At 47.5% G+C, this 27,804-nt stretch overlaps 1 protein-coding gene across 4 annotated transcripts in view; it reads right to left on the minus strand.

The window, feature by feature from the left end:
* The window catches only part of LOC138651746 (epsin-1-like), a 142,961-nt gene that overhangs the window by 94,163 nt on the left and 20,994 nt on the right, over positions 1 to 27,804 (minus strand). For all 4 annotated transcript variants that reach the window (XM_069742201.1, XM_069742203.1, XM_069742202.1 and 1 more), the window contains exon 2: positions 15,969 to 16,202. The gene's annotated coding sequence lies outside the window, so the exon portion shown is untranslated. The remainder of the gene's footprint in view (positions 1 to 15,968; positions 16,203 to 27,804) is intronic.

Genomic DNA, 27,804 nt, shown 5'->3' on the forward strand with positions numbered 1-27,804 from the left:
CGGTGTATGACAAATGATTCAGATGAAAACAAATGCTGTGAAGCCAAGATCAGTGCATATTCAGGCAAAGATAAAAATGCTCCTACCAGAGCTTCTAATCTAAAAAGACATTTACAGCGCTTTCATCCAGAAGTACTGAAAGCAGTGGATGAGAACAGTGGCGTATCTAGGGGGGGGCAGCCGGGGCATTTGCCCCGGGCGCAGCTGGCAGGGGGGCGCAGTCGGGCCACCTAACGTGGCGGTCCGTAGTGTCTCCCCCAGCAGCTGCATTCTGCCGCCCCCCGGACTGGGAGTCAGCTGTTCTCTGTGCCGACTGTCAAGCTGACAGCCGGCACAGAGAAGCTGCAGCGTGCCGGCTCCCAGTATTCAGTTGTACTCGTATCTTAGACACGAGTACAATTGAAGATCTGACTGCAGGGCAGCGTCTAAACTGGAGTTGATTTCTTGAGGGGGAGGAGTCGATTGCAGGAAGCTGCTGGTGGAGAAGAGAAGCCGGAAATGAGGAGCTGCAGCATGGAGCCGTGCGAAGAGAGGACCAAGGGGCTGCAGCATGGAGCCATGTGAGGAGAGGAGCTGCACCATGGTGGACCAAGGGTACAAGGGAATGAGGACGCATTTGGAATAGGGGCTGATGAGACGCTGTGTGGGGAATAGGGGCTGATGATGAGATGCTGTGTGGGTATAGGGGGATGATGAGGAGCTGTCTGGGGAATAGGGGCTGATGAGACGCTGTGTGGGGAATGGGGAGATGATGAGACCCTATGTGGGGAATAGGGGCTGATGAGACACTGTGTGGGGAATAGGGAGATGATGAGATGCTGTGTGGGGAATGGGGAGATGATGAGATGCTGTGTGGGTATAGGGGGATGATGAGGAGCTGTCTGGGGAATAGGGGCTGATGAGACGCTGTGTGGGGAATGGGGAGATGATGAGATGCTGTGTGGGGAATGGGGAGATGATGAGATGCTGTCTGGGGAATGGGGAGATGATGAGATGCTGTGTGGGGAATAGGGAGATGATGAGATGCTGTGTGGGGAATGGGGAGATGATGAGATGCTGTGTGGGGAATGGGGAGATGATGAGACCCTGTGTGGGGAATAGGGGGCTGATGAGACGCTGTGTGGGGAATAGGGAGATGATGAGATGCTGTGTGGGGAATGGGGAGATGATGAGATGCTGTGTGGGGAATGGGGAGATGATGAGACCCTGTGTGGGGAATAGGGGGCTGATGAGACGCTGTGTGGGGAATAGGGAGATGATGAGATGCTGTGTGGGGAATGGGGAGATGATGAGATGCTGTGTGGGGAATGGGGAGATGATGAGACCCTGTGTGGGGAATAGGGGGCTGATGAGACGCTGTGTGGGGAATAGGGAGATGATGAGATGCTGTGTGGGGAATAGGGAGATGATGAGATGCTGTGTGGGGAATGGGGAGATGATGAGACCCTGTATGGGGAATGGGGAGATGATGAGACGCTGTGTGGGTATAGGGGGCTGATGAGACGCTGTGTGGGGAATGGGGAGATGATGAGATGCTGTGTGGGGAATGGGGAGATGATGAGATGCTGTGTGGGGAATGGGGAGATGATGAGACCCTGTGTGGGGAATGGGTAGATGATGAGACCCTGTATGGGGAATAGGGGGCTGATGAGACGCTGTGTGGGGAATAGGGAGATGATGAGATGCTGTGTGGGGAATGGGGAGATGATGAGATGCTGTGTGGGGAATGGGGAGATGATGAGATGCTGTGTGGGGAATGGGGAGATGATGAGACCCTGTGTGGGGAATAGGGGGCTGATGAGACCCTGTGTGGGGAATAGGGAGATGATGAGATGCTGTGTGGGGAATGGGGAGATGATGAGATGCTGTGTGGGGAATGGGGAGATGATGAGATGCTGTGTGGGGAATGGGGGCTGATGAGACGCTGTGTGGGGAATGGGGAGATGATGAGACCCTGTGTGGGGAATAGGGGGCTGATGAGACGCTGTGTGGGGAATGGGGAGATGATGAGATGCTGTGTGGGGAATGGGGAGATGATGAGATGCTGTGTGGGGAATGGGGAGATGATGAGACCCTGTGTGGGGAATAGGGGGCTGATGAGACGCTGTGTGGGGAATGGGGAGATGATGAGATGCTGTGTGGGGAATGGGGAGATGATGAGACGCTGTGTGGGGAATGGGGAGATGATGAGACCCTGTGTGGGGAATGGGGAGATGATGAGACCCTGTGTGGGGAATGGGGAGATGATGAGACCCTGTATGGGGAATAGGGGGCTGATGAGACGCTGTGTGGGGAATAGGGAGATGATGAGATGCTGTGTGGGGAATGGGGAGATGATGAGATGCTGTGTGGGGAATGGGGAGATGATGAGATGCTGTGTGGGGAATGGGGAGATGATGAGACCCTGTGTGGGGAATAGGGGGCTGATGAGACGCTGTGTGGGGAATGGGGAGATGATGAGATGCTGTCTGGGGAATGGGGAGATGATGAGATGCTGTGTGGGGAATAGGGAGATGATGAGATGCTGTGTGGGGAATGGGGAGATGATGAGATGCTGTGTGGGGAATGGGGAGATGATGAGACCCTGTGTGGGGAATAGGGGGCTGATGAGACGCTGTGTGGGGAATAGGGAGATGATGAGATGCCGTGTGGGGAATGGGGAGATGATGAGATGCTGTGTGGGGAATGGGGAGATGATGAGACCCTGTGTGGGGAATAGGGGGCTGATGAGACGCTGTGTGGGGAATAGGGAGATGATGAGATGCTGTGTGGGGAATGGGGAGATGATGAGATGCTGTGTGGGGAATGGGGAGATGATGAGACCCTGTGTGGGGAATAGGGGGCTGATGAGACGCTGTGTGGGGAATAGGGAGATGATGAGATGCTGTGTGGGGAATGGGGAGATGATGAGACCCTGTATGGGGAATGGGGAGATGATGAGACGCTGTGTGGGTATAGGGGGCTGATGAGACGCTGTGTGGGGAATGGGGAGATGATGAGATGCTGTGTGGGGAATGGGGAGATGATGAGATGCTGTGTGGGGAATGGGGAGATGATGAGACCCTGTGTGGGGAATGGGTAGATGATGAGACCCTGTATGGGGAATAGGGGGCTGATGAGACGCTGTGTGGGGAATAGGGAGATGATGAGATGCTGTGTGGGGAATGGGGAGATGATGAGATGCTGTGTGGGGAATGGGGAGATGATGAGATGCTGTGTGGGGAATGGGGAGATGATGAGACCCTGTGTGGGGAATAGGGGGCTGATGAGACCCTGTGTGGGGAATAGGGAGATGATGAGATGCTGTGTGGGGAATGGGGAGATGATGAGATGCTGTGTGGGGAATGGGGAGATGATGAGATGCTGTGTGGGGAATGGGGAGATGATGAGATGCTGTGTGGGGAATGGGGAGATGATGAGACCCTGTGTGGGGAATAGGGGGCTGATGAGACGCTGTGTGGGGAATGGGGAGATGATGAGATGCTGTGTGGGGAATGGGGAGATGATGAGATGCTGTGTGGGGAATGGGGAGATGATGAGACCCTGTATGGGGAATAGGGGGCTGATGAGACGCTGTGTGGGGAATGGGGAGATGATGAGATGCTGTGTGGGGAATGGGGAGATGATGAGATGCTGTGTGGGGAATGGGGAGATGATGAGACCCTGTGTGGGGAATGGGGAGATGATGAGACCCTGTATGGGGAATAGGGGGCTGATGAGACGCTGTGTGGGGAATAGGGAGATGATGAGATGCTGTGTGGGGAATGGGGAGATGATGAGATGCTGTGTGGGGAATGGGGAGATGATGAGATGCTGTGTGGGGAATGGGGAGATGATGAGATGCTGTGTGGGGAATGGGGAGATGATGAGACCCTGTGTGGGGAATAGGGGGCTGATGAGACGCTGTGTGGGGAATGGGGAGATGATGAGATGCTGTGTGGGGAATGGGGAGATGATGAGATGCTGTGTGGGGAATGGGGAGATGATGAGACCCTGTATGGGGAATAGGGGGCTGATGAGACGCTGTGTGGGGAATGGGGAGATGATGAGATGCTGTGTGGGGAATGGGGAGATGATGAGATGCTGTGTGGGGAATGGGGAGATGATGAGATGCTGTGTGGGGAATGGGGAGATGATGAGACCCTGTGTGGGGAATAGGGGGCTGATGAGACGCTGTGTGGGGAATAGGGAGATGATGAGATGCTGTGTGGGGAATGGGGAGATGATGAGATGCTGTGTGGGGAATGGGGAGATGATGAGATGCTGTGTGGGGAATGGGGAGATGATGAGACCCTGTGTGGGGAATAGGGGGCTGATGAGACGCTGTGTGGGGAATGGGGAGATGATGAGATGCTGTGTGGGGAATGGGGAGATGATGAGATGCTGTGTGGGGAATGGGGAGATGATGAGATGCTGTGTGGGGAATGGGGAGATGATGAGACCCTGTGTGGGGAATAGGGGGCTGATGAGACGCTGTGTGGGGAATGGGGAGATGATGAGATGCTGTGTGGGTATAGGGGGATGATGAGGAGCTGTCTGGGGAATAGGGGCTGATGAGACGCTGTGTGGGGAATGGGGAGATGATGAGATGCTGTGTGGGGAATGGGGAGATGATGAGATGCTGTGTGGGGAATGGGGAGATGATGAGACCCTGTGTGGGGAATAGGGGGATGATGAGGAGCTGTGTGGGGAATGGGGAGATGATGAGACCCTGTGTGGGGAATAGGGGGATGATGAGGAGCTGTGTGGGGAATGGGGGATTTATTGTGTGGGGGAGATTTGGAGAGGAGATGGGGGGATTTAAGGACACAAAATGAAGAGCAAAGGGGGATATGGGGGGCATATATGAGGAAACAGTACAGGGGAATGGGTTGGCATGTATGAGGAAACAGTATTGGGGAACGAGGGCAGACTTCTGAGTTCTCACAGTGCGCACTGCACACTGTCAGAATTCTCTCATGCTGGCGATTTACATACATGCGGTCACATGCTGACTAGACATGTGTGGCCTCACTCAATGAAAATTAACTGAGCGAGGTCAGACACGTCTAGTCGGAATGTGGCCAGAAGTATACAAATCACATACTTGTGCTGACATGACTGTCCACAGGCAAGGGAGAATCCTAAAAATGTGCAGCACATTAGTTGTGAGAATTCAGAAGCCTGCGATGTCAGGATTCAGCTCTGCAGGTTCCAGTAGTCATCACATGGACACTTCTCTCATATGCGACTTTCATACTTACGGTCCTGTGACAACGAGCTTCTCTTCTGCTTCTCCGTTTTTCACTGAATATTGAGAGCATTAGGGAGAGGAGCTTGAAGGTACATGACTAAGTGTGAAAATCGCATATGTCCTGGGGGGGAGGGGGGGGGCGCCAAAATGAATTCTTGCCCCGGGTGCCAGAAGCCCTAGATACGCCTCTGGATGAGAAAGACTGCATCCAAACCAATGAACCAGTACCCAGCTCTTCCAGCCAAACAAAGGAGCAGAGAACTTTACAGCCATCAGTTGCAAGATATTTTGTCAGTGACAAAGTTACTGTGACAATGACAGTAGACACATTTAAAAAACAGATCACAGAGCTTGTTGTAAAGGATAGTGTGCCTATATCATTATTTTCACGACCAGCTTTTATGTGTCTCAATGGGGAAATGGCCCGCAAGCTTGGTGTTTCTCTGGAGAGAGAGAGTATTAGTAATCGAAGAAGCTTTTAAACAAAAGGAAGAACTTAAAAAAAAACTCTCAAGGGACGCTTTTTGATTCTTAAAATGGATGCCTGCATATGTCAGAGTTGGCCATTTATGAAGGAGTCGGAACCTGATAAAATCCAGGAGTCGGAGTCGCAACTGTGGCTTACCGACTCCACAGCCCTGCATATACACACTGTATATATACACACACACACCACATGGAAAACTAATCTGCTCGCTGTGCAACAGCAACGCCAGATCTATGCATACCATGTGTACAAATCTATACATATATACACTGTATATATATATATATATATATATATATATATATATATATATATATATATATATATATATGCATACATCACATGGAACATTACCCTGCTCGCTGTGCAACAGCAACGCCAGATCTATGCATACCATGTGTACAAATCTATATATATACGCACTGTATATATACATACATCACATGGAACATTACCCTGCTCGCTGTGCAACAGCAACGCCAGAGCTATGCATACCATGTGTACAAATCTATACATATATACACTGTATATATACAAACATACATCCATCACATGGAACATTACCCTGCTCGCTGTGCAACAGCAACGCCAGATCTATGCATACCATGTGTACAAATCTATACATATATACACTGTATATATACATACACATCACATAGAACATTACCCTGCTCGCTGTGCAACAGCAAAGCCAGATCTATGCATACCATGTGTACAAATCTATACATATATCTACTATATAATTGTCTAAGGGTCACTTCCGTCTTTCTGTCCTTCTGTTTGTCTGTCTGTCACGGATATTCATTGGTCGCGGCCTCTGTCTGTCATGGAATCCAAGTCGCTGATTGTTTTGCCACGACCAATCAGCGACGGGCACATTCCGAAAGAAAATGGCCGCTCCTTCCTCCCCGCAGTCACTGCCCGGTGCCCGCATACTCCCCTCCAGTCACCGCTCACATAGGGTTAATGCCGGCAGTAACTGACCACGTTATGCCGCGGGTAACTCACTCCGTTACCGCCGCTATTAACCCTGTGTGACCAAGTTTTTACTATTGATGCTGCCTATGCAGCGTCAATAGTAAAAACATCTAATGTTGAAAATAATTTAACCCCTTCATGACCCAGCCTATTTTGACCTTAAAGACCTTGCCGTTTTTTGCAATTCTGACCAGTGTCCCTTTATGAGGTAATAACTCAGGAACGCTTCAACGGATCCTAGCGGTTCTGAGATTGTTTTTTCGTGACATATTGGGCTTCATGTTAGTGGTAAATTTAGGTCAATAAATTCTGCGTTTGTGATAAAAACGGAAATTTGGCGAAAATTTTGAAAATTTCGCAATTTTCACATTTTGTATTTTTATTCTGTTAAACCAGAGAGATATGTGACACAAAATAGTTAATAAATAACATTTCCCACATGTTTACTTTACATCAGCACAATTTTGGAAACAAAATTTTTTTTTGTTAGGAAGTTATAAGGGTTAAAATTTGACCAGCGATTTGTCATTTTTACAACGAAATTTACAAAACCATTTTTTTTTAGGGACCACCTCACATTTGAAGTCAGTTTGAGGGGTCTATATGGCTGAAAATACCCAAAAGTGACACCATTCTAAAAACTGCACCCCTCAAGGTGCACAAAACCACATTCAAGAAGTTTATTAACCCTTCAGGTGCTTCACAGCAGCAGAAGCAACATGGAAGGAAAAAATGAACATTTAACTTTTTAGTCACAAAAATTATCTTTTAGCAACAATTTTTTTATTTTCCCAATGGTAAAAGGAGAAACTGAACCACGAAAGTTGTTGTCTAATTTGTCCTGAGTACGCTGATACCTCATATGTGGGGGTAAACCACTGTTTGGGCGCACGGCAAGGCTTGGAAGGGAAGGAGCGCCATTTGACTTTTTGAATCAAAAATTGGCTGCACTCTTTAGCGGACACCATGTCGCGTTTGGAGAGCTCCTGTGTGCCTAAACATTGGCGCTCCCCCACAAGTGACCCCATTTTGGAAACTAGACCCCCCAAGGAACTTATTTAGATGCCTAGTGAGCACTTTAAACCCTCAGGTGCTTCACAAATTGATCTGTAAAAATTAAAAAGTACTTTTTTTCACAAAAAAATTATTTTCGCCTCAATTTTTTCATTTTCACATGGGCAACAGGATAAAATGGATCATAAAATTTGTTGGGCAATTTCTCCCGAGTACGCCGATACCTCATATGTGGGGGTAAACCACTGTTTGGGCACACGGCAGGGCTCGGAAGGGAAGGCGCGCCATTTGACTTTTTGAATGGAAAATTAGCTCCAATTGTTAGCGGACACCATGTCGCGTTTGGAGAGCCCCTGTGTGCCTATGGATTGGAGCTCCCCCACAAGTGACCCCATTTTGGAAACTAGACCCCCCAAGGAACTTATCTAGATGCATACTGAGCACTTTAAACCCCCAGGTGCTTCACAGAAGTTTATAACGCAGAGCCATGAAAATAAAAAATAATTTTTCTTTCCTCAAAAATGATTTTTTAGCCTGGAATTTCCTATTTTGCCAAGGATAATAGGAGAAATTGGACCCCAAATATTGTTGTCCAGTTTGTCCTGAGTACGCTGATACCCCATATGTGGGGGTAAACCACTGTTTGGGCGCATGGCAGGGCTCGGAAGGGATGGCACGCCATTTGGCTTTTTAAATGGAAAATTAGCTCCAATCATTAGCGGACACCATGTCACGTTTGGAGAGCCCCTGTGTGCCTAAACATTGGAGATCCCCCAGAAATGACCCCATTTTGGAAACTAGACCCCCAAAGGAACTAATCTAGATGTGTGGTGAGGACTTTGAACCCCCAAGTGCTCACAGAAGTTTATAACGCAGAGCCATGAAAATAAAAATAAAAAATTATTTTCTCAAAAATGATCTTTTAGCCTGCAATTTTTTATTTTCCCAAGGGTAACAGGAGAAATTTGACTCCAAAAGTTGTTGTCCAGTTTCTCCTGAGTACGCTGATACCCCATATTTGGGGGTAAACCACTGTTTGGGCACATGCCGGGGCTCGGAAGTGAAGTAGTGACATTTTGAAATGCAGACTTTGATGGAATGCTCTGTGGGCGTCACGTTGCGTTTGCAGAGCCCCTGATGTGGCTTAACAGTAGAAACCCCCCACAAGTGACCCCATTTTGGAAACTAGACCCCGAAAGGAACTTATCTAGATGTGTGGTGAGCACTTTGAACCCCCAAGTGCTTCATAGAAGTTTATAATGCAGAGCCGTGAAAATAATAAATACGTTTTCTTTCCTCAAAAATAATTATTTAGCCCAGAATTTTTTATTTTCCCAAGGGTAACAGGAGAAATTGGATCCCAAAAGTTGTTGTCCAGTTTCTCCTGAGTACGCTGATACCCCATATGTGGGGGTAAACCACTGTTTGGGCACATGCCGAGGCTCGGAAGTGAAGTAGTGACGTTTTGAAATGCAGACTTTGATGGAATGCTCTGTGGGCGTCACGTTGCGTTTGCAGAGCCCCTGATGTGGCTTAACAGTAGAAACCCCCCACAAGTGACCCCATTTTGGAAACTAGACCCCGAAAGGAACTTATCTAGATGTGTGGTGAGCACTTTGAACCCCCAAGTGCTTCACAGACGTTTACAACGCAGAACCGTGAAAATAAAAAATCATTTTTCTTTCCTCAAAAATGATGTTTTAGCAAGCATTTCTTTATTTTCACAAGGGTAACAGGAGAAATTGGACCCCAGTAATTGTTGCGCAGTTTGTCCTGAGTATGCTGGTACCCCATATGTGGGGGTAAACCACTGTTTGGGTGCACGTCGGGGCTCGGAAGTGAGGGAGCACCATTTGACTTTTTGAATACAAGATTGGCTGGAATCAATGGTGGCGCCATGTTGCGTTTGGAGACCCCCTGATGTGCCTAAACAGTGGAAACCCCTCAATTCTACCTCCAACACTAACCCCAACACACCCCTAACCCTTATCCCAACTGTAGCCGTAACCCTATTCACAACCCTAACCCCAACACACCCGTAACCCCAACACACCCCTAACAACAACCCTAATTCCAACCCAACCCTAGCCCTAAGGCTATGTGCCAACGTTGCGGATTCGTATGAGATTTTTCAGCACCATTTTTGAAAAATCCGCGGGTAAAAGGCACTGCGTTTTACCTGCGGATTTACCGCGGATTGCCAGTGTTTTTTGTCCGGATTTCACCTGCGGATTCCTATTGAGGAACAGGTGTAAAACGCTGCGGAATCCGCACAAAGAATTGACATGCTGCGGAAAATACAACGCAGCGTTCCCGCGCGGTATTTTCCGCACCATGGGCACAGCGGATTTGGCTTTCCATATGTTTACATGGTACTGTAAACCTGATGGAACACTGCTGCGGATCCGCAGCCAAATCCGCACCGTGTGCACATAGCCTAATTCTAAAGGTATGTGCACACGCTGCGGAAAACGCTGCGGATCCGCAGCAGTTTCCCATGAGTTTACAGTTCAATGCAAACCTATGGAAAACAAAAATCGCTGTACACATGCTGCAGAAAAACTGCACGGAAACGCAGCGGTTTACATTCCGCAGCATGTCACTTCTTTCTGCGGATTCCGCAGCGGTTTTACAACTGCTCAAATAGAAAATCGCAGTTGTAAAACCGCATTGAAATGCGCAGAAAAAACATGGTAAATCCGCCATAAATCTGCAGCGGTTTAGCACTGCGGATTTATCAAATCCGCAGCGGAAAAATCCGCAGAGGACCAGAATATGTGTGCACATTCCTAACCCTAACCCTACCCCTACCCCTAACCCTACCCCTAACCCTAGTTCTTACCCCAACCTTAGTGGAAAAAAAAAATATATATTTTTTTTTTATTGTCCCTACCTATGGGGGTGACAAAGGGGGGGGGGGGGTCATTTACTTTTTTTTTTATTTTGATCACTGAGATATAACCTATCTCAGTGATCAAAATTCACTCTGGAACGAATCTGCCGGCCGGCAGATTCGGCGGGCGCACTGCATATGCGCCCGCCATTTTGGAAGATGGCGGCGCCCAGGAAAGAAGACGGACGGTCCCCGGGAGGCCAGGTAAGTATAAGGGGGGGGGGGGGGGTGAGATCAGGGCACGGGGGGGGGGGGGGGGCGTCGGAGCACGGGGGGGGGGGGGGTGGATCGGAACACGGGGGGGTGGATTGGAGCACGGAGTGGGGGATCGGAGTGCGGGGGGGTTTGTTTGGAGCACGGAGTGGGGGATCGGAGTGCGGGGGGGTTTGTTTGGAGCACGGGGGGTGTGATTGGAGCACGGGGGAGCGGGCAGGAGGACGGGGGAGCGGAGCACAGGACGGAGGGGAGCGGACCACAGATCGGGGGGCTGGGGGGGGCGATCGGAGGGGTGGGGTGGGTGCACATTAGTGTGTCCAGCCATGGCCGATGATATTGCAGCATCGGCCATGGCTGGATTGTAATATTTCACCATTTTTTTAGGTGAAATATTACAAATCGCTCTGATTGGCAGTTTCACTTTCAACAGCCAATCAGAGCGATCGTAGCCACGGGGGGGGGGTGAAGCCACCCCCCCTGGGCTAAACTACCACTCCCCCTGTCCCTGCAGATCGGGTGAAATGGGAGTTAACCCTTTCACCCGGCCTGCAGGGACGCGATCTTTCCATGACGCATATGCTGCGTCATGGGTCGGAATGGCACCGACTTTCATGACGCAGCGTATGCGTCAAAGGTCGGGAAGGGGTTAAAAAAAATTTAAAAATCATTATATACTCACCTTCTGCCGCCTTTCCCGCTCCTCGCGACGCTCCGGTGACCGCTCCATGCAACCGGCAGGTTCCGGTGGCAATGATGGTATGCGACAAGGACCTGCCATGAAGTCATCACACCCTGGGACTGGAAGCTGCCGCGTGGCGATAGAACTACAAGGGGCCCTCGGATCGTAAGGTGAGTATGTTTATTTTTTTATTTTTTAACCTGTGACATACGTAGCTGGGCAATATACTACGTCGCTGAGCAATATACTACGTGGTTCTGTGCTGTATACTACGTAACTGGGCAATATACAACATCGCTGTGCAATATACTACGGGGCTGGGCAATATACTACGGGGCTGGCAATATACTACGGGGCTGGGCAATATACTACGTGGGCTGAGCAATATACTAAGTAGCTGGGCAATATACTACGTGGCTGGGCAATATACAACGTGGACATGCATATTCTAGAATACCCGATGCATTAGAATCTGGCCACCATCTAGTACACTGTATATACACACACACACATCACATGGAACATTACCCTGCTCGCTGTGCAACAGCAAAGTCAGATCTATGCATATGATGTGTACTAATCTATACATATATACACACATCACATGGAACATTACCCTGCTCGCTGTGCAACAGCAACGCCAGATCTATGCAAACTATGATGTGTACAAATCTATACATATATACACTGTATATATACATACAAATCACATGGAACATTACCCTGCTCGCTGTGCAACAGAAAAGCCAGATCTATGCAAACCATGTGTGCAAATCTATACATATATACACTGTATATACAGTACAGCCCAAAAGTTTGGACACCTTTTCATTTAAAGATTTTTCTGTATTTTCATGACTGAAAATTGTAAATTCATACTGAAGGCACCAAAACTATGAATTAACACATGTGGAATTATATATTTTACAAAAAAGTGTGAAACACCTGAAATTATGTCTTATATTCTAGGTTCTTCAAAGTAGCCACCTTTTGCTTTGATGACTCTTGGCATTCTCTTGATGAGCTTCAAGAGGTAGTCACCGGGAATGGTTTTCACTTCACAGGTGTGCCCTGTCAGGTTTAATAAGTGGGATTTCTTGCATTATAAATGGGGTTGGGACCAGAAGTTGTGCAGAAGTCTGGTGGATACACAGCTGATAGTCCTACTGAATAGACTGTTAGAATTTGTATTATGGCAAAAAAAAAGCAGCTAAGTAAAGAAAAACGAGTGGCCATCATTACTTTAAGAAATGAAGGTCAGTCAGACCGAAAAATTGGGAAAACTTTGAAAGTGTACCCAAGTGCAGTGGCAAAAACCATCAAACACTACAAAGAAACTGTCTCACATGAGGAAAGCCCCAGGAAAGGAAGACCAAGAGTCACCTCTGCTTCTGAGGATATGTTTATCCGAGTCACCAGCCTCAGAAATCGCAGGTTAACAGCAGCTCAGATTAGAGACCAGGTCAATGCCACACAGCGTTCTAGCAGCAGACACATCTCTACAACAACTGATAAGAGGAGACTTTGTGCAGCAGGCCTTCATGGTAAAATAGCTGCTAGGAAACCACTGCTAAGAACAGGCAACAAGCAGAAGAGACTTGTTTGGGCTAAAGAACCCAAGGAATGGACATTAGACCAGTGGAAATCTGTGCTTTGGTCTGATGAGTCCAAATTAGAGATCTCTGGTTCCAACCAATGTGTCTTTGTGCGATGAAGAAAAGGTGAACGGATGGACTCTACATGCCTGGTTCCCACCGTGAAGCATGGAGGAGGAGGTGTGATGGTGCTTTGCTGGTGACACTGTTGGGGATTTATTCAAACTTGAAGGCATACTGAACCAGCATGGCTACCACAGCATCTTGCAGCGGCATGCTATTCCATCCGGTTTGCGTTTAGTTGGACCATCATTTATTTTTCAACAGGACAATGACCCCAAACACACCTCCAGGTTGTGTAAGGGCTATTTGACCAAGAAGGAGTGTGATGGGGTGCTACGCCAGATGACCTGGCCTCCACAGTCACCAGACCTGAACCCAATCGAGATGGTTTGGGGTGAGCTGGACCACAGAGTGAAGGCAAAAGGGCCAAAAAGGGCTATGCTTGAGGGGGAGCGACACCTGTCAAATACTCACCTGCTCCCAGAGCTCCTGACGCGGTCCCCGCATGTCCCACGGTCTTCGGGCACGGCAGCTTCTTCCCCTGTTTAGTGGTCACTGGTACCGCTCATTAAAGTTATGAATATGGACTCCACTCCCATAGAGGTGGAGCCACATATTCATTACTGTAATGAGCGGTGCCACGTGACCGCTCACTACAGGAAGAAGCTGCCGCTCCCGGAGACGTGGGACATGCAGGGACCGCGTCAGGAGCAGGTGAGTATGTCATATTCTCCTTTCCGAGTTCCACCGCCACCTCGTCTTCCGTGTCGTCTGCACTGACTGTTCAGATAAGAGGGCGCGATGACGTATTAGTGTGCGCGCCGCCCTCTGCCTGAACAGTCAGTGCGGAGAGAGACGGGACGCTGAGGAGCAGCGGGCAGCGACGAGAGGCGAGTATGTCATTTTTTTTTCTTTAGTGCAGCAGCAGCATTACATGTGGCTATATGTAGCGTCTATGGGGCCATAAAGAACTGCATGGAGCATTATATGGGGCATCAATGGGGCCATAACTGCATGGAGCATTAAATGAGGCATTTATGGTGCCATAGCTGTATGGAGCATTATATGGGGCATCTATGAGGCCATAACGAACTGCATGGAGCATTATATGGGGATTCTGTGGGGCCTTAAAGAACTGCATGGAGCATTATATGGAGCATCTATGGGGCCATAACTGCATGGAGCATTATATGGGCCCATAAAGAACTGCATGGAGCATTATATGGAGCATCTATGGGGACATAATGAACTGCATGGAGCATTATATGGGGCATATTTGTATATGGAGCATCTTATGGGGCCATAATGAACTGTATGGAGCATTATATGGGGCATATTTGTATATGGAGCATCTTATGGGGCCATAATGAACTGTATGGAGCATTATATGGGGCCTATTTTGTATGGAGCATCTTATGGGGCCATAATGAACTGTATGGACCATTATATTGGGCCTATTTTGTATGGAGCATCTTATGGGGCCATAATGAACTGTATGGACCATTATATGGGGCCTATTTTGTATGGAGCATCTTATGGGGCCATAATGAACAGTATGGAGCATTATATTTGGCTCCCGATTCAATAAGAATATTCAAAAACACTTAACCTTCTGATGTCTCAATTTTACTTTTGTTGGTATCTATTTTTATTTTTGACATTTACCAGTAGCTGCTGCATTTTCCACCCTAGGCTTATACTCGAATCAATAAGTTTTCCCAGTTTTTTGTTTCAAAATTAGGGGGGGTCGACTTATTCTCGGGTCAGCTTATACTCGAGTATATACGGTAATTACAGTTGTTTCACACTTTTTTGTTAAGTATATAATTCCACATGTGTTAATTCATAGTTTTGATGCCTTCAGTGTGAATGTACAATTTTCACAGTCATGAAAATACAGAAAGATCTTTAAATGAGAAGGTGTGTCCAAACTTTAGGTCTGTACTGTATATACACACACCACATGGAACATTACCCTGCTCGCTGTGCAACAGCAATGCCAGATCTACACATACCATGTGTACTAATCTATACATATACACTGTACATGTACACACACACCATATGGAATATTTCCCTTCTCGCTGTGCGGCAGCAAAGCCAGATCTATGCATATCAAAACTCCCAGCCTGGGAAAGGAGGGCATTAATCAGAGGCAGCACAGAGGCCAAAGGTAGCCCTAAATGAACTGCAGAGTTTCCACTGAGAGACTGACCTATCCATTCGACCACAAAAAGTCGTACACTCCATAGAGATGGGCTTTAATAAAGAGTGGACAGAAAAAAGCATTTACTTACACACAAATTGTAAGGCTTGTTTTGATGTTGCCAAAAGACATGTGGGAGACTCATCACCCCAAGAACAATATGCCCAGAGTGCAACATAGTGGTGGTGGCAGCATCATGCTGTGCAGAGATGTTTTTGGCAGCAGGGACAAGAAAATCAGTTAGTTTGCCCTGTTTATTTCACAATAAAAAGAACACCAAATGTTCTCAGTTGTAGGCATGTTCTTTTTATGAACTGATGCAAATCCTCAAAAAAAACCCCAAAAAAACAGTGTGATTCCAGGTTGTATGGTAGCAAAACACGAAAAAAAAGCCAAGGGGGTGAATACTTTCTTTAGTCACTGTACATGCACATGCACAGATATATGGAATATTACCAGGAGTATATATACACTGCATACTTTGCTCAGGTGAGGAGTCTGGATATTGTACCCCATGGCAGCTTCTGCTGTGTTATAAAGGGGATTCAGCTGACATAATGTAATCACACTTATTAGGTGACATTAGTGACCCGCGAGCACTCACCTCTGTAGAGGAGAGCTGCATCTTCCGCTGAGCACTGGATGACAGTATCTTACGCCTCCATCTAGACCCCGCACTCTTCCTTGCTTTCCGGGTGCACTTGTCGCTTACTCCACAGATCATAAAGGAGACGGCAGCTGGAAAGCAGACTGCAAACTTCCACCAGAACTTTAATTTCAGTAGTTGAAGGCTATGAATAAGTGTTAACTCCTCGTGGCGATTGCAAGGTTTCAATGTCTGAAATAGAGAAAAGACTCTTGTCAATAAATGTGGTGACCATGCCGAGTGACCATGTGTAACCCACAAGCTAAGAAGGACTGCAGACCCCATAACAGGATCATTCATAGACGGCGCACACTGGTCAGAAAGTCACACGAAAAAGGCAAAAATGTCTGAGGTGGTCACAACTGCCCACGGATTACAGTCGAGGGGCTGCTTCCATCGCAGGTCTGACCAACATACTAAGCGAGACGGCTCAGCATTCTGCACAATATGGCCCGGTGAAATGGAAGACCCCATATCAGAAACCGGGGATCACACTGAAGTCATGTGGGTCGGTAGGTACCGTCTGTCAGTGTGATGGAGCGGGCACTCGTTACTTCTGCTGTTATATACACCAAAAATAACGTAGGTGTGAACATACCGCTACATGTTCAAGCATAAAACCTGCCCTTCACTATTCTGTAAATATCACTGCATAAATAAGTGAACATGACAAAATATACATTATTATAGATGGCTTTCTAATAGAACCGCTGGGGACAGGGGCCCGCCACCGCTGGGGACAGGGGCCCGCCACCGCTGGGGACAGGGGCCCGCCAGCGCTGGGGACAGGGGCCCGCCACCGCCGGGGACAGGGGCCCGCCACCGCCGGGGACAGGGGCCCGCCACCGCCGGGGACAGGGGCCCGCCACCGCCGGGGACAGGGGCCCGCCACCGCCGGGGACAGGGGCCCGCCACCGCCGGGGACAGGGGCCCGCCACCGCCGACGATGTGCTGTACAGGACACAAGGATCCCACCCACTGTTCTGGCCGCACTCAGTAATGACACTTCACACCGGTCAGCGCCATGTTATCTTATCTAGTCACTTTGAACTTTGTCTTCTTAGAACATACCAGGAAACAAAAGCCTTTCCTAATAATGGCCTTTCCTGTGCACAGAAGGCAAAGTCTTGTTATTCTTCCTGCGTAGACTTCAGGTATAGAAAATACCTTCTATGAGAACAATCCCTTATTAAAGGGGCTGAGAATTGGTGAACGAATAGTCCAGAAGTGTTGGCCGGTGCGAACACATCAGCACGGACATTCATTTGTCAGGTGGTAATTCGATCATTTATGCCGGCCTAAAATCCACTATCTGCAGCTCATTGACCCATGTGGAGAGGATACCAACCTTAATGAATCGGCCACATAAGGTCCAATGCATTACTGCATTTACTCCCCTTTTTTTCTAGTTTTTATTGTTTTTCATTTCCGCCTTTTTAAGTCTATTTTATAGGTGTTGGCCTTCTTTTGCTTTGTATGATCGCTTTCGTGGGTGGGCTTTAGCATTTCAAATCTTTTTAGTTGATTCATCAATTGAAACTTTTTTAAATTCGCTAAATATTTAACACAAATGTATTCTATAAACATATAAACATAAGGATGAATGACCTCGGGGAGATCAAAACATCCAACACCGCGGAGACACCATCACGTGTTTCTCAACGCAAGCAATAAATAGCCAGGTCTTTCACCGGGAAGGAACAACCACGGGAACGGCAGCATCCAAAAGGAAAACCACCTATGCCAAAACATGGTATCCATCCACAGACAGCTGTTTCTGGGTATTTGCCCCTCATCAGTGTGGAGTAGGAAACTGGCACTGCTCTTAATAGCCAGTTTTGGATGCTGCCCTTCCCGTGGTTGTTCCTTCCCGGTGAAAGACCTGGCTATTTATTGCTTGCGTTGAGAAACACGTGATGGTGTCTCCGCGGCTTTTCTACAAATGTATTCTAGTTCTCCCTGATATACTGTAGGTATTTTTTTGCGCAAAAAGTTGTAAAAGAGGTTAAAGACCAAAATTAAGAGAATTTCTAATTTCATGAACCACATGTGCAATTTTGCAGAATTTGTCAACAAACCCCCCTCCCCCACAAAAACAAAACAAAACAATAAATACTGATGCTGATGCTGTTTTAGGAAACAAGATTGGATCCAAATACATCCAGTGGTTAGACAGGATTGTCAGAGCAGCTGTATGTATCAGAACCAGGGCACAGACGCATCTTCCTAGACCAGTGACCAATGCTTGCTGCCCCTGTCCGATCATTTCTGCACACCCTGGAACGCTTTCCATCCTCTCAGGCAATTATCAATTGTAAAAGCCCCAAAAAGTCTATTGACAGTCACATGCAGCAAGCCTGAAACATTGTCGGCACCTAACCCCATTCATCATCTTGTTGAAATTCATGTACAGGAGCAGCCCCGGGCAGATGTATGGAATAGATTGTTCAGACTCAGAAATGGGTGAAATGAATCTGATGCACATGAACCTCCTTAAAGGGAAAGCACATGGTCCCTGCTAACAGGTTTGTGCCACCCGAGCCACGGACAGCATGAAATCTAGACAGGCGTCCTGACAAGCTGCCGCCAGATGTAACTGCTCGCCAAACCATCCGGAGCGTCAAGGAACAGATATGGATTATCTTCTCGGACAGGTGAGGAGTATGGTGCTTTATTATTTTTTATTTTATAGTAATTGGGTAAAAGAGGGTGGGGAGATTTTATTTCAAATAAAGGACTTTATTCTTACTGTGTCTTTATATTACAATCTGACTACGGGGTTAATAATGGGGACGTTTTGCATAACGCTCCTGTCTCAGTGTGAGCGGGCACATCATGCCACCGCTCCACAAAGCGCCCAGCGGTAGCGGAGCTCGAGTTCAGATTCTCAGTGACTGGTGAGGAATACAGCACTTTATTAGTTTTTTATTTTATAGTAATAAATGGGAAAAGGATCTACAGGAGTATTTATTTAAAATAACGGAGTCTGTGTCTTTCTTTCAATTAAAGGACTTTATTCTGGCTGTGTATTTTTTACAATCTGACTATGGGGTTAGTAATGGGTCGTCTTATTGATGCTTCATCAATACGAACCTGTTGGTTTCGTGTCAGCTGACACTACAGGGGTGACATCAACCCCACAAATATGAATCCCACTTACCACCGCACCAGGGCAAGTGGGCAGAGCCGGGCAAAGCACCAGAGTTAGCGCATCTAATAGATGCGCCTTTTCTGGGGTGGCTGCCATTTTAGGCTGGGGGACAATATACATGGCCCCTTACCAGTCTGAGAAGACCAGTCCCAGCTGTCTGCTTTAACTTGGCTGGCAAAAATGGGGAAGACAAATCAAAATATAATATCAGGGGGAAAAAAAATCAAAACAGTGTATCATATAATCCCTTTAAAATTCTCTTTAATGAAAAACTATTAAAAAAAAAAAAACACACACACACACCCTCCCACTGCAATTAATACAATATACATATGGTCTATCATAACCTGTCAAAAGCCCTATTTTTGCTTGCTATCCCTTCCTATCAGCGGGGGTTGGCGCCCTAGACAGATGCGGTTTTTTGGCGCCCCCATTACACGGTGGCTATCCCAAGCTCACCCTGATGATTCCCTAATGTACTGTAGGTGGGAAAACATCAAGCAATAAAAAGTAACGAAAGGATAGTACTTTACATTAAAAATAGCATAGGTTATGTGCCACTTGACACCCTTATATACGTAGATGAATAGTGCGTGTTAGGTAGCTTTTTTAGGTCCCTTGGAGAATTTTCTCAGCGGACCACAAGTGGTTAATAAGAAACCTACACGCCTAAAAACAAAGGGCCTTATGACTAGCTTTGTTACACTTCTTCTGTATATGATATAATGCCCACATTGGATGCAGAAAAACAACCGGATAATAGATTTGTGGAACAGGTTTAGCCCAGAACTTCGCTTCCAGCCTCGACGCGTTTCCCCGTCATTACGGTTCATCAGGAGGCACAGGATAAAGAGCCAGTCAGTGGATGTGAGGCGCCATGATGAGAGGACAGACCTGTCGCAGGATGCGTTTTTTGCCCATAGACTTGTATTAGCGACGGATGGCCACATGTCACGTCTGTCGTGCGACAGATTCGTCATGTTTTGGCGGACCGTCGTCACATAAAAACGTTCAATGTAAAGTTTTTTGTCCGTCGCATCCGCCATTTTTTACCACGCATGCGCGTCCGAAACTCCGCCCCCTCCTCCCCGGACTTCAGAATGGGCAGCGGATGCGTTGAAAAACTGCATCCGCTGCCCACGTTGTGCACAAATTTCACAACGTGCGTCGGCCTGACGCATAGCAACAGACCCATACCGACGCAAGTGTGAAAGTAGCCTAAACTAGCTGCTACTCACCCAACAAGCCAGCACAAAGACCCTGACTCTCACCCGCACGTCATCCTGTGTAAACAGGAACCTCGCTGCCAACATACTAGCAGCCTATCCTCCCTGTCCTAGATCATTGAGGGCGCACAGTAAGAGCAGACTGCCGCAACCAAGTAGTGGATCGCTGGTCGTTCAGTGCCGCCAGTCTGATCATGGAAATTATGGAATGGCTGCAAACCTCATGTTTATCTCTTTCCTACTGAGACGTACTAACCCTATGAGCGCCATATCTTTGGCGCCCTCCTTGCTGTATAACACGATGATAATGAAATGATGCAGCAATGAAGATGTGCCAATACTTGAAAGCTGATCTCATATCCAACAAGGCATAGCTTTACCTATGAGCACATTTTGTTTTAAGGCTGGGTTCATAATGCGTTCTGGCAGTCCGTTAGATGGACTGCTTTACACCGCGACATAACGCGTTAACGCGGCCATTAATCTCTATTTCGGGCGTGCACTAGCGATGTGCCGTCATTGAGTGACGGACCCTGGGACGCAGACTGCAGCGTTTCCAGGTCCGTCACTGCTAGCGCAGAGAGAGCATCTGCTAGGTCTAGCTGCGCTAGCGATATGACATGTCGCCACTTGCATTAACAGCAGCCCGTTTAACGCATGTGTTGAACGGGCTGCTGTTAAAGCAAAGTGAACCCAGCCTTAGGGAGTCATCACCAGATTTTTGCTACCCCATCTGAGGGAAGCATGATGTGGAGGCAGAGAGGCTGATTCCAGAGATGTGTCACTTACTGGGCTGCTTGCTTCAATTTTGATCAGATCAGTTTTATCTGCTGCAGATCTCGCAGCTCTGAATGCGGAGCGCTGTATAAACCTGCCAACATCACTGATTGGCCGCTTTCTGCCTATGCACAAAGTACACAGCTGCCAATCAGTGGTGGGAGCAGGATTATACAGAGCTGACGAATATGGAGGACTACATGGCAGAAGATTTACTAGTTCTCTAGTAATCTCCTGCTGATAAAACACTGGATTTCATCAAACCTACAGCAAGCAGCCAAGTAAGTGACACATTGCTGGAATCAGGATCTCTGTCTATAAATTATGCTGCTCTGAGATTAGATGACAAAACCTGATGACAGACTCTCTGTAAAGGGAACCGGTCACCATAAATAACGCTGTTAACTTACAGAAATGCAGTCAATCTGCAGGTCAACAGCATTATGCTGTCCGGCGCCTGCACGCAGCTCAATGCAGTGGGGCGAAAATTATCTTTATTTTCCCAGCCAGTGTTCAGTCATGGGGGCACCGTGAGTTCAGTCACCGCTCTGAGTACAGAGATCGGCCTTGGTACCCGCACCCCCGCCCGACACTGGCTCTACATGGAGGCCGGCTGTCAGAGCTGGGGGAGCGGGTATACTCAGAGTGGTGACTGAATACCGAATAATGGGGAGAATAAAGATCATTTTCTCCCCACTGCATTCAGCTGCGTGCAGCCACTGGACAGCGTCATATCTGCAGGATAACAGCGTTACTCCTGGTGACAGTTTCCCTTTAAGTGTCATATTAGCTCACAACATAAAATTTAAAAAAAATGGAAAGAAAAAAAAAAAGGTTTCTGCTCAAAAGGTGTCCATAGTCTTTAAATCATACAAACGGTATGTTATAGGCGAGAGCCCCAGATAGGTCTATACCATAACAGATTATAGTAGTTAGTGTAACTCAACTGTGCCAAGCTGTCAGTCCCCATGGTGAACGACGGCCATGTGATGAGGCATTAGGACAGTATAGGTAGGGGTATGACCCTGGTTCCATGTCCATTGTAGCCCCCTCATCCTGGTGCCATGACCATTGCAGACCCCTCATCCTGGTGCCATGACCATTGCAGACCCCTCATCCTGGTGCCATGACCATTGCAGACCCTTCATCCCGGTGCCATGACCATTGCAGACCCTTCATCCTGTTGCCATGTCCATAGCACACCCCTCATCCTGGTGCCATGTCCATTACAGACCCTTCATCCTGGTGCCATGTCCATAGCACACCCCTCATCCTGGTGCCATGACCATTGCAGACCCCTCATCCTGGTGCCATGTCCATTGCAGACCCTTCATCCCGGTGCCATGACCATTGCAGACCCTTCATCCTGGTGCCATGTCCGTTGCAGACCCCTCATGCTGGTGCCATGTCCATTGCAGACCCCTCATCCTGGTGCCATGACCATAGCACACCCCTCATCCTGGTGCCATGACCATAGCACACCCCTCATCCTGGTGCCATGACCATTGCAGACCCCTCATCCTGGTGCCATGTCCATTGCAGACCCTTCATCCCGGTGCCATGACCATTGCAGACCCTTCATCCTGGTGCCATGTCCATTGCAGACCCCTCATGCTGGTGCCATGTCCATTGCAGACCCCTCATCCTGGTGCCATGACCATAGCACACCCCTCATCCTGGTGCCATGACCATAGCACACCCCTCATCCTGGTGCCATGACCATTGCAGACCCCTCATCCTGGTGCCATGTCCATTGCAGACCCTTCATCCCGGTGCCATGACCATTGCAGACCCTTCATCCTGGTGCCATGTCCATTGCAGACCCCTCATGCTGGTGCCATGTCCATTGCAGACCCCTCATCCTGGTGCCATGACCATAGCACACCCCTCATCCTGGTGCCATGACCATAGCACACCCCTCATCCTGGTGCCATGACCATTGCAGACCCCTCATCCTGGTGCCATGTCCATTGCAGACCCTTCATCCCGGTGCCATGACCATTGCAGACCCTTCATCCCGGTGCCATGTCCATTGCAGACCCCTCATGCTGGTGCCATGTCCATAGCACACCCCTCATCCTGGTGCCATGTCCATTGCAGACCCTTCATCCTGGTGCCATGACCATTGCAGACCCTTCATCCTGGAGCCATGTCCATTGCAGACCCCTCCTCCTGGTGCCATGTCCATTGCAGACCCCTCATCCCCATCTTCTGATTTTGCTGTGTCATCTCCTCTGCTATTCTGTGTAATTCCGTTTGCACAATCTGACGTTTCCTAATCTAGCGGCTTTTCTCCTACAAACTTCTATACATGAGTATAACATGAATCAACAACAAGGGCAAACCAGCACCTCCAGGATAAGGGCTCGGATTATTTCCGGGGTAAAACATGTCCCCACAGTGAGCGGTTTTTGGCTGGCTGCATGCAGACCAATCTAGTAATGCAATGATTCCAGTATTCAGATGCCAAGTGTGCGCTGCAGCTTCTGTGGGCTGACGAGAGGATCTCCATGACAATGTCTGCCCAGTTATAGAGGTACACGTGCTATAAAAATGCTTACTTTCCTCCTTCTGTCAGTGTGAGCTCATGTAGATAATCTCCTTAGACCTCTCATTCTTAAACAACAAGGTTTCCCCGACAAAGTGTTTCTGAAGAGGCCAAGGGTGGAGTAATAAAAAGAAAAATGCCATACTCAGCTGTGGTACCTCTACTGAGCCACTGGTATACAGTGAGGGTGCCATGACTGCTGCAGACAATCCCCGGCCACTGATCAGCTGCTGCCTTCACGTAACACACTGCATGACTGGCGGGGGACAGCAGCTCCTGCGGAGGAGCGGCTCTGGCCTGGGAGGTGGATAGAGCAGGTTTTTCTAATATAACCCCAGCCTAGGCCCATTCAGAAAACTTTGTGAAGTAGGGAAAAGCCTCCTTAAAGGTCCAAATACACATTGGTCACAATGCCGGTGGGCCTGGCTAACCAGCTAATGGGTGCGGGCCTCCACACTCCCTTATATAAAAGCGCAGACCATTTGGCTGGTGCCCACACACATCGGGGCAGTGAAGGCCTACTGACGATGAAGTCCTCGCTAGGCCCTGACTGACGATGTTGGAGAGAAAGATGGATCAGGCGGTTTCAATCCTTTTGCAGCCCAGTAGATAAAGAGGGATCTAGCATAGGCTGACCTGGCTCTCTTCATAAAAGAAAACACGTACACCAGCTAATCTGAACATGTATGTATGTATGTATGTATGTATGTATGTATGTATGTATGTACATACAGTCATGGCCAAAAGTATTGACACCCCTGCACTTCTGTCAGATAATACTCATTTTCTTCCTGAAAATAATTGCAAACACAAATTCTTTATTGTTATTATCTTCATTTAATTTATCTTAAATGAAAAAACACAAAAAAATTGTCCTAAAGCCAAATTGGATATAATTCCACACCAAACATAAAAAGGGGGTGGACAAAAGTATTGGCACTGTTCGAAAAATCATGTGATGCTTCTCTAATTTGTGTAATTAACAGCACCTGTAACTTACCTGTGGCACCTAACAGGTGTTGGCAATAACTAAATCACACTTGCAGCCAGTTGACATGGATTAAAGTTGACTCAACCTCTGTCCTGTGTCCTTGTGTGTACCACATTGAGCATGGAGAAAAGAAAGACCAAAGAACTGTCTGAGGACTTGAGAAACCAAATTGTGAGGAAGCATGAGCAATCTCAAGGCTACAAGTTAATCTCCAAAGAATTGAATGTTCCTGTGTCTACCGTGCGCAGTGTCATCAAGAAGATTAAAGCCCATGGCACTGTGGCTAACCTCCCTAGATGTGGACAGAAAAGAAAAATTGACAAGAGATTTCAACGCAAGATTGTGCGGATGTTGGATAAAGAACCTCGACTAACATCCAAACAAGTTCAAGCTGCCCTGCAGTCCGAGGGTACAACAGTGTCAACCCGTACTATCCGTCGGCGTCTGAATGAAAAGGGACTGTATGGTAGGAGACCCAGGAAGACCCCACTTCTTACCCCGAGACATAAAAAAGCCAGGCTGGAGTTTGCCAAAACTTACCTGAAAATGCCTAAAACGTTTTGGAAGAATGTTCTCTGGTCAGATGAGACAAAAGTAGAGCTTTTTGGGCAAAGGCATCAACAGAGTTTACAGAAGAAAAAAAAAAAAGAGGCATTCAAAGAAAAGAACACGGTCCCTACAGTCAAACATGGCGGAGGTTCCCTGATGTTTTGGGGTTGCTTTGCTGCCTCTGGCACTGGACTGCTTGACCGTGTGCATGGCATTATGAAGTCTGAATACTACCAACAAATTTTGCAGCATAATGTAGGGCCCAGTGTGAGAAAGCTGGGTCTCCTTCAGAGGTCATGGGTCTTCCAGCAGGACAATGACCCAAAACATACTTCAAAAAGCACTAGAAATGGTTTTAGAGAAACCACTGGAGACTTCTAAGGTGGCCAGCAATGAGTCCAGACCTGAATCCCATAGAACACCTGTGGAGAGATCTAAAAATGGCAGTTTGGAGAAGGCACCCTTCAAATATCAGGGACCTGGAGCAGTTTGCCAAAGAAGAATGGTCTAAAATTCCAGCAGAGCATTGTAAGAAACTCATTGATGGTTACCGGAAGCGGTTGGTCGCAGTTATTTTGGCTAAAGGTTGTGCAACCAAGTATTAGGCTGAGGGTGCCAATACTTTTGTCTGGCCCATTTTTGGAGTTTTGTGTGAAATGATCAATGTTTTGCTTTTTGCTTCATTCTCTTTTGTGTTTTTTCATTTAAGACAAATTAAACGAAGATAATAATACCAAATAATTTGTGTTTGCAATCATTTTCAGGAAGAAAATGAGTATTATCTGACAGAATTGCAGGGGTGTCAATACATTTGGCTATGTATGTATGTATGTATGTATATACGTACGTACGTACGTACGTACGTACGTACGTACGTACGTACGTACGGGAGGTGGAGACAGGTAGGCCATCCTCGATCTCAGGAACTTTAACCATCCCTCCATATGTGCACCATTCTATCTTATGACCTTTCAGGCTATTTGGGCATTTGAGTTTCAATATGGCCTCAGGGTCAGAGAACAGCTAATAGCATGTCCACGTAGCGAGAAACCCCATAGATGGTCATGACTTGACCCTACAGATGTGCACGGAAATCCCACAGTATAATTGGCGTATTCTGACGTTGGCTTGCTGTGACTGAAAGTGCTGCAGAGACTGTAGTCACCAACATCTCTAAAGCAGAAGCAAACGAGAGATAATGTGCCTCCTACGATAAACGAAGAACACCATGAATCACTGAGGAGCCGAGGGCCTGCGCCCGGAGACTGAACACTTCAGCTGCCAGGAACATTCTGATCTACAATGTGAAGGATAATATCTCATACTGTATAATACAGCGCATCTACAGATATACACACCATACACATGTATATGACATCGGGCATGAGATGCTGCCTTGTATGTCATCTGTAAGGACACTACACTTCTCCAACACCACCCCATCTAGAGAAGATGTGACAGATCTCCAATTCCCCCATCTTCTGGGAATTTTCACTGCAATCTTAAGCCGGCTTCTCACATCTGGGAAGATGTGATTCTCAGTCCAACTACGGACTGTGATTTCTGGACTGTCCAGAGCTCTCCGGAGCTAAACTCCACATGAGGCTATGGAGTTTGGGACAGGAGATGTGCGGCCAGACCAAACATTCAGTCCGTACTCAGACCGTCAATCACAGAGAGGAGAAGTTGGCTCTATTCTAGGTGCACATAGTCTTATCGGAGTCTTTGGAGCAGAAACTGAGCAAAAACGCTAAAGTTTTGCTTATCTGAGGTTTGGAAACTTTCCACTCAGTTACTGTTCCAAAAACGTTTGGAGAAACTCTATGCAGTTAGCCTTAGGTGGACATCTCAATGAGGGCTTATACTCTGGGCCACACAAAGACTATCTACACCAACCAAAAAATTAATACAACACCTTTGTAATGAAATAACTTCACACCATAAAGGAAAATGTTGCAAAACTGATTTTTTTGTACTTCTTGAATCAATGTAAATCTGCACCACCTCTGCCACGTCTACACACAGGAACATTAGATTACTGGTTGGCAGTGGAGGTTGGAACCCTATTAGGTTACTGGTTGGCAGTGGAGATTGGCACTATTAGGTTACTGGTTGGTAGTAGAGGTTGGCACCCTATTAGGTTACTGGTTGGCAGTGGAGGTTGGCACTATTAGGTTACTGGTTGGCAGTGGAGGTTGGCACTATTAGGTTACTGGTTGGCAGTGGAGGTTGGCACTATTAGGTTACTGGTTGGCAGTGGAGGTTGGCACTATTAGGTTACTGGTTGGTAGTGGAGGTTGGCACCCTATTAGGTTACTGGTTGGCAGTGGAGGTTGGCACCCTATTAGTTTACGAGATGTGGCGCCCCCAGTCATCGGTGGCTCTCTCCGCCTTTCCCTACTTGCCCTGTTATAAGCAAAAATAACAGGTGAGATAAGCTAATTAAGCAATGCTATGATGGTTAATATATGACAGGTGAAAAGATCCCAGATGCACATAAACATAGGCACCATAGCCCCAATATAGAAGGGGTCATAATAAAATAACAGAGG

The sequence above is a fragment of the Ranitomeya imitator genome, chromosome 10, assembly GCF_032444005.1.
Source record: "Ranitomeya imitator isolate aRanImi1 chromosome 10, aRanImi1.pri, whole genome shotgun sequence".
NCBI classification, from domain to species: Eukaryota; Metazoa; Chordata; class Amphibia; order Anura; family Dendrobatidae; genus Ranitomeya; species Ranitomeya imitator.